The sequence below is a fragment of the Arvicanthis niloticus genome, chromosome 14, assembly GCF_011762505.2.
Source record: "Arvicanthis niloticus isolate mArvNil1 chromosome 14, mArvNil1.pat.X, whole genome shotgun sequence".
NCBI classification, from domain to species: Eukaryota; Metazoa; Chordata; class Mammalia; order Rodentia; family Muridae; genus Arvicanthis; species Arvicanthis niloticus.
Genome location: NC_047671.1, coordinates 35,887,627 through 35,900,183, shown reverse-complemented (window position 1 = coordinate 35,900,183; position 12,557 = coordinate 35,887,627).

Here is a 12,557-nt window from a genome sequence, read left to right as displayed (position 1 = left end):
ATGCATTCTGCCAGTAAAGTCAGTCCCTGTGGATGCTGCTGCTGCCTCCTCTGCCAAGGAGTCTCTTCTCCCAGGCCAAATACACAGTGTGACTGCGAGTGTCTCAAGGGGTCACTTAGAAATAGCCCACTTGCTGGAACTGGGATGTGTTTGTGGGGCTGGTGAAGCACCTGTGCCCACCCATGACTGGACGTAGTTATTAGCTCCTCATTTTTCCGAGTGGCAAACTTGTTCTCAGATGTTCCTGCAGGGGAAGAAAGTGCTCAGAGTTTATGCAGTGAATCCGTTCTGAAGAAATCATTATGCTCCTCTGAGGAAATACCATCGTTATTTTGGTATTCCATTAATGTTGGAAATTTTTATTATTTGAAAGGCTGACCAAAGGGCCCCCCCCTTTTTTTTAAATCCACAAATAAACATCACATTCCTGTTTAATATGGTGAATGTTATTGGCTTTTGAAAAATAAGGAACAGGCAGGTCATTCTTGTCCCCACCCAGCAGCTTAGAGACCTTTCCGGTATCAACAAGTTTGACACATCCCCTTCTATCCTGTCCTCAGTGGAATGTCTACTTCAAAATATCGAGTCTGTGGGAAGGTCCCTGCTACTCCTTACATGGTTGGAATGGTAGCAAAGAGTTGGTAGTGACCAAATAATACTAAGGGACATTTCACAATCTTTCTCTTAAGAAATTCCTACTTCATAAAATCTATCACTGGTTCTTAAATTGAAGCCTTCTTCGAGATGGATAAATACAGGACAATATAGCTGGGTCCTCTCTTTATTCTTCCTGCCTGAGGAAATATTTGTCTCTCAGGAAATCAGGACAACCGAATATAAGTTGGTTGGCTTCTTGTTTGTTTTTCTGTTTCATACACATGAAGACACTTGGAAGACTGAGAGGACATTAGGCATAACTGGGGGCTTTCAATTTATTACTTTAGATAAAAGTTGCCTCAAACATCTTTGGTAATTTGTCTTTGTGGGTATGAGAGGGTGATTAAGGCTGGTGGAGTCACCCTCAGATTCTATTTCTAGCTACCTTCTGTTAAAATTCTAATCTCCACTCTTCCTTATTCCTACTGAATGTGACAATGACATTTGTTACCTAGATGTCCTGGACCAAAACTGTGTGACATGATGAACAAGATTGTAGATCAAATAGATAGAGTGGAAGAGTTCCCCCTGCATATGAGATATTTGGGTTTGAAAACAGTCTGGATGTTTTTGTATTGAGCCTTGATCCAGCCCCTCTTCATGCTGTAGCCTGATGCTCTATGGTCAGCTCTGGTTACTACTTTAAAATTTTACTGTTCCTGAAATCCAAGAAGACTGTAGAGTCTCTATGTCCCAAACTTGTCCCACACCAGTTCTATCCAATAGAATTGACCATGGAAATGGTGTACAGTGGCCACTAGTCATGTGTGTGTGTTGAGCATTTGAAATGAAGTGTGACATTTAGTTTTAATCAGTTTATATTTATATTGCAATAGCTGGGTGTTGCTAATGCTTATTATATTAGATAGCATAGCTTCCAAAAATAGTGTTATTCTGAAAGGCAAAATCTTCTCAATTGCACAGACCTATTAATATGTGCTCATTATCTGCACAGATACAGACTTCTTTCCCTGGCATCTAAAAATTCCCTACTTGTTTTTATCTTATATACTCTGTGTCCCCATGCATGAGTCTTACCATATAAACTAAAGCTGTCAGTTTTGTATTTCTCAAGAATATTTCTTTAAACATATGTGTATATGTTATTAAATACCAGTATTAGCATATCACAACTCTATGTTTAAGCATCTGATGAATTTATAAAGTAGTCAGATAATTTTGTCTAAATGAGTGGTTCACAACTTTCTTAAAGCTGCAAATTTTTAATACAGTTCTTCATGCTGTGGTGACCCCTAAACCATAAAATCATTTTGTTGCTACTTCATAACTGTAATTTTGCTAATGTTATGAACCATAATTTAAATTCCTGGCATGCAGGATATTGTGTTTTATAAAAAAAAAAAAAAAAAGAAGAAGAAGAAAAGAAAAGGAACTGGGGATGTGTTTGTTAGACAGTATGGTATGGAGGAAGAGGATGCCTCTCTGGGCCCATGCTGAGGCATCCTTTTCCCCTGAGGTACCAGCTATAACTCTATTCTGTACTGTAGTCCATATAGTGCTATAGTCCATATAGTATGGAACAGAGTTTATTTGGGGCATGGGAAGGGGAATTGGGAAGGGAGGAGAGAGAGAGAGAGAGAGAGAGAGAGAGAGAGAGAGAGAGAGAGAGAGAGAGAGAAAGGAGAGGAGAGGAGAGGAGAGGAGAGGAGAGGAGAGGAGAGGAGAGGAGAGGAGAGGAGAGGAGAGGAGAGGAGAGGAGAGGAGAGGAGGTTGGCCATGAACACATGGAGAGAGGGACAGAGAGGGAAGAGGGGAAGAAGGCAAGGAAGCAAAAGAGCAAAAGAGAGAATGCAGGGGGCAAGCAGCCCCTTTTATACTGAGTCAGGCATACCTGGCTGTTGCCAGGTAACTGTGGGACAGAGCCTAGAAGAAATGCTACAGGATATTTGAGATGGGACCCTCTGGTGAGTAGCAGCCCCCAGGCTGAGTACCACATTTCTAAATCATGTTTAAATTAATTTTTATTATTAAATTTTAGGGTACTCCACTATAGGTTTAAACAGTCAGTTTAATCAGGAGAAATTGGCATTTTATCTGTGAGACAAATGGCTTTTCTTTCCAAGCAGAATATGCCTGTGTTATTAGGGTCTCATGCTTCTCTGTGTCCCCTGTGGTACAGAGAGCAACCTCCAGCCCTTGATCTCATTCTCTCAGAAGAACTTTTCTTCTCTTAAGAGCACAGACTTTGTTTCACAATGTATATTTGCCTTCTACATTCCTTCCTTTCAAATGTTTATTACACATGTTAATCTTCAACAGCTGGCCTTTATTTTTTGTGGTGAATGCATTTAATAGATGCTGTGAACACTTCCTTTGACCAAAAGACTGTTTTCTTTGAGCCAAGGCCTGACACAATATTTCCCCTCTCAACCACTCCTTTGTATAGCTGTTTGCTCCCTCTGCATTTACATCTTTTCTGTGACTCCACTCCTTTCAGTATTATACGTGAAACTAAAACTCTCGGATTCACGTGTTGATACACACATGCATGCCTTACTGGCCTCAGCACGTCAGCTTCCATTTGTGTCTTCCTCTGCTTGTGAGGCAGTGCTGCCTTCTGAATTCTATTGGGCAGAAAGAGTTCTACAAAAGAAACACCTCTTTAGTGGACTAACTGGCAATTCACTTCATTTTAGTCCTTTATACTAAGTAGGATCTCAGATGATTCTGGTTTCTGTCCTTAGCACCTTTATCTTGCAGGCTCTCAATTATAATGCTTCAGTAAGTTCTGTTTTGGTCACCCATATTGTGTAGTTGTTAGCATATAAGGTCACAAATATATTTATTACATTGTTGCAGCCTGAGCTGCCCCATGTTAGGTGCCATAAATGTTGCAGCCCAAGCTGCCCTACGTTTGGGTGTCAAAAATGTTGAGAGCCACTCTAGCCCACGTTTGGAGGCCAAAATGTCTCCAACCACTCTGTCAGTGTTGGAACCCGAACTGCCAAAAGCCTTGGGGGCTAAATTGTTAGAACCCGCACTGCCCCGAGCTGCTTCAGTCTGCGGGTCAGGGTTCAGCAAGAGAGAGAGTGAGGATGGACTTGAAGAATGGAGACCAGACAGAGTGTGATTCAATCCCATCTATTCTTCAGTCTCTCTTCTTCTCTCCAAGTCCCAAGTCTTGAGTTCCTAGTCCCTAGTTCCTAGTCCCTAGTGCCTCCAAGTTCCAAGTTACTTCCTCCAAGTGCTAAGTGCCTAATGTCTAATTCCAAGTGCCTAATACCCAATAATCCTTCTTCTGAGTTCTCTAGTCCAAGTGTCGTCTACTTCATGCCTAATTCCTACCCCAAGTTGTACTGTAAGTTGTACTCTCTAACTTAATTCCTAGTTCCAAGTTGTACTGAACTCTTCTGTCTGCCTCTTGCCTTTTATATGCCTCACTTCTAAGCCACGCCTCTAAGTCACACCTTTAAGTCATGCCCTTAGGCCTTGTCTCTAAATCTGATCTCTAAGTCAAACCCTTAAGTCTCGGCTCTAAATCACAGCTTTAAGTCTCACACACCCAAGGGAAGATCCTGAGTATCTAAAGCAAGATGTTATCAGAGTGTGCTCAGCTGTTGTAGGCTGATGTAATCAAGTCTCTTGTCAGGGTATATGGCTCAAGATGGCTGCAAGGATGATAGCCACTTTCTGTCAGCTCCCCACATTACATACTTAATTTTTAAAAGTTGCACAATCATATGAACAAAAATACAAAGAAAAATAATGGTCCATGACTTTAATGAAATCATACTTTCTTTTCATGGGTATGTCTGTATAATATTATAGTAATGATATCCACACCTTTTAGAGCCATCCTTTAGAATCAACTTTTTAATAAAAGACTTTTTATACATTGAGACAGAGTTTACACAATGCTCCTGTCTTGTAACTACCATTTTCCCAGAGCAAATCTGAAATTGAAAAGAGCAGACATGGTGGTTTGAGAATGCTCACCACTGGCTCACATATCTGAACACTGGTCCACAGTTGCTGGTGCTGATCGGAATAGTCCCAGTGGCCACACCTTGCTGATGGAAGTCTTCACTCAGGTCAGATTTGGAGGCTTCAAAGCTTTGTGACATTTTCATTCCTTTCTCTGTTTTGTGCTTGTGGTGAAGGACATGAGTTCTGTGTATCCTGCTCAAGCTGCCATGCCTGCTGCTTGTCACCATGCTTCCCTACTGTGACAGACTCTTATCTCCTGGAAACCACAAGCCCATTCTTATCCCGTTGGAAGCACAACACAAATAAACTTTCTCCTCTAAGTGGCCTTGGTCTTGGTATTTTATCACATCAACAGAAAAAGTAACTATTCCATTAGGCCTCTTGAGAAAAACAGGGGCTGCTTCATCTTAGGTGGGCTTAGTTAAGGAGTTAGGCTACAGAATCTCAAGATCATACAAAACTTCCACTGAATCAATGGCTCCAGGTTCTCATTTCACACATTTGAAGAAGGATTTTTCATGGGCTATGGGGAAAGGGTGGTTTTAGAAAAGGAGTTTGTAAGTTTCTAGACTAGAATTTAAGACAAAGCAAGCAAGTGGAGCTTGTAGCAAGTGGAGTTTGTAGATAAACTAAGCAAACCCATAGATGGAGCCAACTTGGGGGTTGCTGAGGCATCTATGAGTTGAGATATGGGTATTGGACTGGTCGTGTCATGGGCTAAGCAATCAGCCCACCCTGTACATGAAGTGTCCAGAAGCCTCTTAGTTTTGGTTACATTTTCCTATGTAATTTGCAGGCAGCTTAGGCAGTGTAAAAGGAGAAAAAAAAGATAAGAAACCAGGGCAGGATTCAGAACCCACTTCTGGCATTTCTTGCCTCTAACCAGGACATCTCTGGTTTTGGGTCAAGGACAAAAATCAAGGTCACTGTCTCTGAACTGCCTAAGCAGTTTCTATCTTCTGTTTTCATACTTCCTATTTGGTTGTGATAAAAACCCTTCCAAAGGTTGTCTTCCCATCACATTTTCATGTGGAAGAGGGCACAAATAAACTTCTTTAGGTTTATTATTTTAAACAAATTATGCATATTTATGTGTGCACCTGTCTTCATGTTAGTATGTACTCATGTGCTTAGGTACCCACAAAGGCCAGAAGAGTATTTCAGATCCCCTGGAACTGGAGTTCCAGGGACATTGTGAGCTGCTGCACATGGGTGCTAGGATCAAAATTCAGGTACTTTAGAAGAACAGGAAGTGCTCTTAGTTGCTGGGCTGTATCTCTAGCCCTAGGCCTATTCATAATGACTCTGGCTACATTGTATGAGCACTCTGCTTTTCCAAAGTGCTCCATGCTTCTATTCCTTGGGTTAAGATTTCAAAACCTGAATTGGATGAGGATACAGACATTTAGACTACAGCACCAAAAAGAAATACTGTCTGTCTTGACAACTACTTCTTGAAAAACAACCACTATTTTGAGAAAATAAAGACTACAAAGCAGATGAAACCTCCTAATCCTAAATCCCTGAATGCAATGTCTAATTAATGCCCCACAAAGCAGGAATTAGCAATAGGGCATGACAGAGAAAGATGGTTCAGAAAAAAAAAAACTAGCGCATTACTAGGAAGCATATCCATGCACAAGGATTTAAAGTAAGACTGTGCTGGGAAGGAGACCATGTATAGGAAATATGGACCTTTTCGATACTTGAACACTCACCACAACCATAATTCATCAATAGTCCTTGATTGGCTGATGGATGATCAAGTTTATTATAATAAGTTTCCTTTCCAACAAAAGTCAGCTTACTTCAATACACAGCAGTATGTTAGTGACTTGTTCACCTACATATCTTCAGCATTAGATAATACAATTTAGGCTATTTTAATAGCCAGGCATTTGAGAAGAAGATATTTATGCTTGTAACTACTTTTCACAATGATTTTTAAAGAAAATACTCGAGAGATCTGTTCAAAGAGATCTCACAGAATTTTTCTTTTTTCTTTTTTTTTTCTTTCTTTTTTTTTTTTTTTTTTTTTTTTTTTTTTTTTTTTTTTTTTTTTTTTTTTTTTTTTGAAGTCTAAAGTTCTCATTGTTGCTCTTTTGGATTAGGGTATAGAATACCCTTGGCAATCTGAGAATTTACTAGTGGGAAGAATAATATACTAAACACTTCTCATTGATGAACATTACATATTATTCTTCTTTACAGTTGTTCATAAGCTGTGTCCTTAAAGGATGGATCATGTTGGCATTGCTTGGACAAGAAAGTCTGACATGGAAACTATCCCTACTAAGGCTTCTACTTGAAAAGCAAAAACTAAGTAAGGCATGTGTGCTGGGCCTATGAAGAATGGGAAGATGGAAGTATGGGGCAGAAAAAGATATTGCTTATGAAAGTTAAAGGATAGAGTTTGTTTGTGGTATTTTTGTCTTATTTGTTTTGATTTTCATTTTTTTTTTGTTTTTGACAGAAAAAGAACAGGAAGTTGGTTGGGTAGCAATCTAATAAAAATATATCCTTAAAAACTAATGAGTAGCTTAAAATATTATGTTCAGATATTTTTCGGCCAATAAGTAGTCATTCTAGAAGAAAACAGAATATACATTGGAGAAAATAGCTTTGCTGAACATCAAATAGTTTACGTTGTTGTTTATAAGCCAACATGATCATAATTTCCCGTACACTCTTTGGCTTTAGCCATGTATTAACAGGCACACTACACTCTGTACCTGAGGAAGTCATGAAGAACTGCTCTTGACAGAGAAGACAGCAATCAATGCAGTTGCCCGCATCAAATGAGATGGAAAGGTTAACTTCTATTTGAAAATCATGTTAACTGGTATTTGCAGGCTAATCATGTGACATTTACAGCTGTTTAATTCAGTTCTGTAGCTGCTGCTTCTCTCTCGGGAACTATTCTGCTTCTCCTTCTACTGAACATGTCATGCTTACTCTCTTTCCACTCCTCCCTTAATCTGTGGCTTGTTTTGGACAAGAAAAGAAGGAAAGTGTGAAGCACTAGGTACCAGAGAACGCAATGAGATGGACTTGGTTTGACCCAAACCCATTCCACATCCACCGGGAAATACAGGACCATCTGGACTACTGACTAAAGAAAAATAAAGCCTTATAGTAGTCGCAGCCAGAGGAAAACGAACAATTCACAAATAAGAGTTCATCTGGATACACTCCATCTGCTTTGTAGACAAACCAGAAACCTTCAACTTCTGCCAAAGTAGTCCCGAGAGTTCCCAGGAACCTCGCACTGTCTTTTGCAGCCAAATCTCTTTTTTTCCCCTCCAAATCACTATTGCCATGATAATGAACAAAGCAGATGTAATATAGCCTAGAGTTGTCCACGCCATGATACATGCTATTCCTGAGACAAAAATAGCAATACCATATACCAAGGACAATGCTATTTAGACCAAAAGTTATACTGTCACCTTTAATAAAAATATCTGTTTACATCTCCATGGAAGAATTTACCACAAACTTAACAGTGCTGTGTAATTTCACAGACCTCCTTCATTTTTGCTTTACTTCATTTTATGTTCACATTGTCTCTCCCACACCACCCCCCACTGAGCTCAAATATGAAGTCATGGTAGCTAGGTTAGAGTGATTGACAGAAATCGGCCTATGCTCAGTAATCTTTACTTTGTCTTGATACCCAGTGTGCTAAATAAATCCACACAATCAGAAGACTGTTTCTTCTCTTCATATCACTTATCTATGAAACGTCTTTTCAGGCTTCTTGTCCACAAATGAAAGATCTCAGAATAACATTTCATTAGCTGTGTCCTTTGGAGATGATCATTAGTCAGGCCCTTGCTGGGTACTTCTCTACAAAATACTTTGAAAAAGAGTTCCGAAGGCTTTATTATTACTACCATTAGGTGTTTATTAATAGAATTTGACTAGCCAGGATTTTGTGGACCAGAATATAAGGAGGTAAGGAGGTACTGAACTATTTCTTTATAAAGCTACATTCTATTGTGGAATTAGTATCATTAAAAAGAAGAGGAATTATATTGCAGTGTTAATAAAACATCTGCTATTGTTGCTAAAAAAAAAAAAACAATTAATTTTCTTTTTAAAAAACATGATTGCACAACCTTCCAGAGGCAGCTGACTAGTGAATAGGATGAAGCTCATGTGTGCCCAATGCATTCTCCATTTTCCTTTACTCTCGTCTCTTCTTTTTTCTTTTTGGATGCTCAGAACTGAATGGTGGGCGCTTGAACATCTTCAGTGATCCTGAGGAGGAAGCCACAGCTGGCAGAGCAATAAGGCAGAAGATACAAAGCTTAAGTATCTGATACAATGAAAGTACATTTGTCTCCTGAACTAGTTACACTCAGACTATTAACTGAGTTTAGATATGTTTCTAATTTAATCTACTGTTATTTGTTTTTGCAGATCATACAGTTGTAACTTAACTCGTGAAACTGAGAAAATTGAAATTGGGAAAGTAACACTACCAAAAGTTTGCCCAGAACCAAACATTCATTGTGGATAAAATACATTCAGGATACTATAAAATAAGATTTTAAAATGTATTATTGATAAAGATATATCCCCTGGTATTTGTTCTGTATTAGAAGAAACAAACGTTATACTTAAACTCCATAGTAGCCAACATGCTGTATCACAGAATATGCAACTCTGTCACCATGTCTTCAAAATCAAATATCAAGACACGTTTGTGTATCAATAAATTTCACTGGCTAACTTTATACATTCATCTATGGGAAATCACTTGTTCTTTCCTATCCCAAAATAGCTTAGTGAGAATAAGAAAACAGAAGAATCTTTCCTACCCCTCCACTCTTCTTTTCTACATTTTCAAGCTAATGCTTAAAAAAACAGATTGCCACGTTTTTAAGAATTTTTTTTCCAGGAATGTATGGATGAGTATTTTGTGCTACTCTGAGGCCCACAGACACAGAATTGCCATTTCTCAGGCCGAGTAAGAGATGTCTATAACATTTGCTATCTGGCCCACTGATCACAAACTTAGTTTTGTTCTGATCTACTTAGTTCTTGTAATACGTAAGAATTGCTGGTAATATGACAATTGATAATTTAAACCATAATAATATTTAATATTCTACCAAAGCCAGGATTAGAATAAAGTGGTTCCATTTAAAAACAAAACAATACAAGAAGTCTGCAAATAAGAGTTCCCATGATTATGACTTCAGTGACATGATGGCACTAGCAAAGGCCTAGATACCTTCCATTCTCTGATGATATCATTGCTCCTGCTCTGTCATGTCTCCTACACTGACACAGTCTGATGCTCAAGTCTTTCTTCAACCCTGTTCCAAATTCAGAAGTTGGAAGGGAGGATGGGGAGCAGCTTTATCCTCCATGTTGCTGTATTAACTCACGAAGGAACATGTTTATCAGGAATCTTAATACGTCATTACTCAAGCTGTGATCTCACAGACTTCAGAATCCACTGCCACCTGTAAACTTACTAAAATGCATTGTTCTGGGCCTGACCCCAAATTGGTTACTCATGTTTTGCATCTTAACAAAACTCCCAGGTAATCCATATACTCTGTAATGCTTGGGAAAGGCTCACTGTATTTATGTTTTCCTGTGTATTTTAGTTAGACATTGGAGACAGGCTTATCCTGGGGTGGAACCGAAGACGGGAAAGTAATCTTTTTTGGCCTCTTCAGTGGAAACCGGAAAGAGCACACAACATGGAGCGGCCGTTGGGTAAGTTGTTTCCACAGTGTGATGTGGTATTTTTCCATGGACCGAGTGGTATCACATGTCACGCTCCCTGCACTTGAATCTTGCCTGCTGTGACTCTGTGGCTTTCCCGCTGCCTGGAGAATGAAGCCTGGCTTCAGGAACAATATTTTCAAGAGAAGTTTGAGACTTTACCCTTGTGGTTTTGGAAAGGTTCCTCGTTTTTATAATATTGAGGTTTAAGAGTGCTGTCTGACCCAGGGGATTTCAAAGGAAAAACATGGAAGCTGGCAGAAATTGAGGAGAAGGTGAAGATTGTAAAATAACAGGTTTCTTTTGAGTTCCGGTTGGTATGATATTTGTTTTCTCCACCAAAACAGCTAATAAAATTCATTTTCATGTACCTTTTCTGCCTCTTGCTATGCATTAGTTCTAAGGATTTATGGCAAAAGTTCCCTGAGAAGTTTATTTTAAAATATGAAATAACTGTCTCAGAGGAGTTTAGACTAACTTTTAAAACGAGAATCTCACTGTTTCACAGTTCAGCCATTAATTAACTAAGTCTTGAGAGTGTGATAAAGTAACATTGTGACAAGTTTTCCAATCATATGGAGTAATAAAACACAATGGTAAAGGGGATGGAACTGATGAAGTAAGGGGTAAATGCATAAAACTTCATCTTAGACTGATGAGAGTTTAGCCCCAATTTAAGTCCTTTAGCTGACCCAATGACTTGTAATTACATCTGCACATTTACTTAGAATACTCCTAGGAATTAATCAGTCCTGATTAATTGGACTGATTAATTGACTGACTGGTCAAGGGCATTTTAAAAATCAAACTTGGTCTCCATGTTGTTAGCTCTTTGAGAGATACATGTTTTCAGTAAACCTATGTCATTGTAGCCTTACCTATGTGACAGGAAAGCAATTGTTACTTTACTGACTATATGAGAGGCCAGGAGACAGTGTCATATCTACAGGGGGAAGTCAGAAGTCTTAAATATCACACCGTGTTTGGCTTCAAAAATGCTGCTTCCACACACAGTATGTTCTCCTAGGCTGAACACATAGATAGCGTGAGTGTTTGCAGGAGAGCCACACACCAGGGGACAAGAGACTCTTTACACTGCTAGTCATGTTTTGGGTGCACACAGTTCTCATGGGATTGGTTGGGAGGCCCCTGCTGAGATCTGCTGGCAGACTGTGGTACCCACTAAAACAACTGTGACCTTCAATAAAAGCTCATGCCCTTCGTGCCAAAGCAAACTTGTGAAAATTGCCCACTTTCAGGCAACCCGGACAAAACCTTAGGAGGGCTAGTCACTATTTAAAGGCCCTTTTAAAAGCCAAGAGAAATGGATGCCTGGTTTATTTGAATACTGGTTCTTGTAAATGGCAAAGCCACAATGAGCCAATTTGTGTTTCATACCTACACCTTGATTAAGCTCAGTCTAATCTGGCCAGTGGAAACAATGAGAACCCTTGGCACTTTCAAGAACCCTTGATACTACCTGGAGATTTCACAGATTTGGGAAGTTTGACCTTGAATATCAAGATGTAGTCATTAATTGGTGATTTGGAAGGAGTACCATTTGTGTATTTTAGATAGTGTTCATTGGACTAAAGAAAAATAATATTTACAGAAAAGCAGGAGGCACATTTGAGAGAGAGAGAGAGAGAGAGAGAGAGAGAGAGAGAGAGAGAGAGAGTTGTATTTAAAACTCTCATTGTGTCCCTTCAGTCTAGTGCTAAATCAGAATGTCACCACTTCATCCTGGCACAGGTACCTGGTAATGAGGATGAAAGGTACACGGAACAATTTGTGTCTATCTGAGTCACTGAATGTTCCTTCAACAGTACAAATGTGTCATGTGTTTTGTCGTGTCTGGTCTTGAGCAATAGAGGTTGCGTGTGGTATCCACAAGTGGGGGGATGGGCAGGGTCCTGGCTTGCAGGATATGGGACAATAACTACACATGGATATTCACCCATAACTTCAGAAATTTTTCTGGAATGCTATATAAGATGTGGTAATAGGAATTGCCATTGGAATTGGGGCAGGAGCTAATGAATAAAAGTGAAAGGGAACTTTTAGTTTTCATTTTAAAGTTTGTCATGTGAATGTGTCTATGTCTGGCTGGGTGATTGAGTACACAGATACAGATAGATAATCCATTCCAGAATAAATAACAACAACCCACATTTTTTTTTTGCTGGTTCTGTTTTCAACTGGATAGG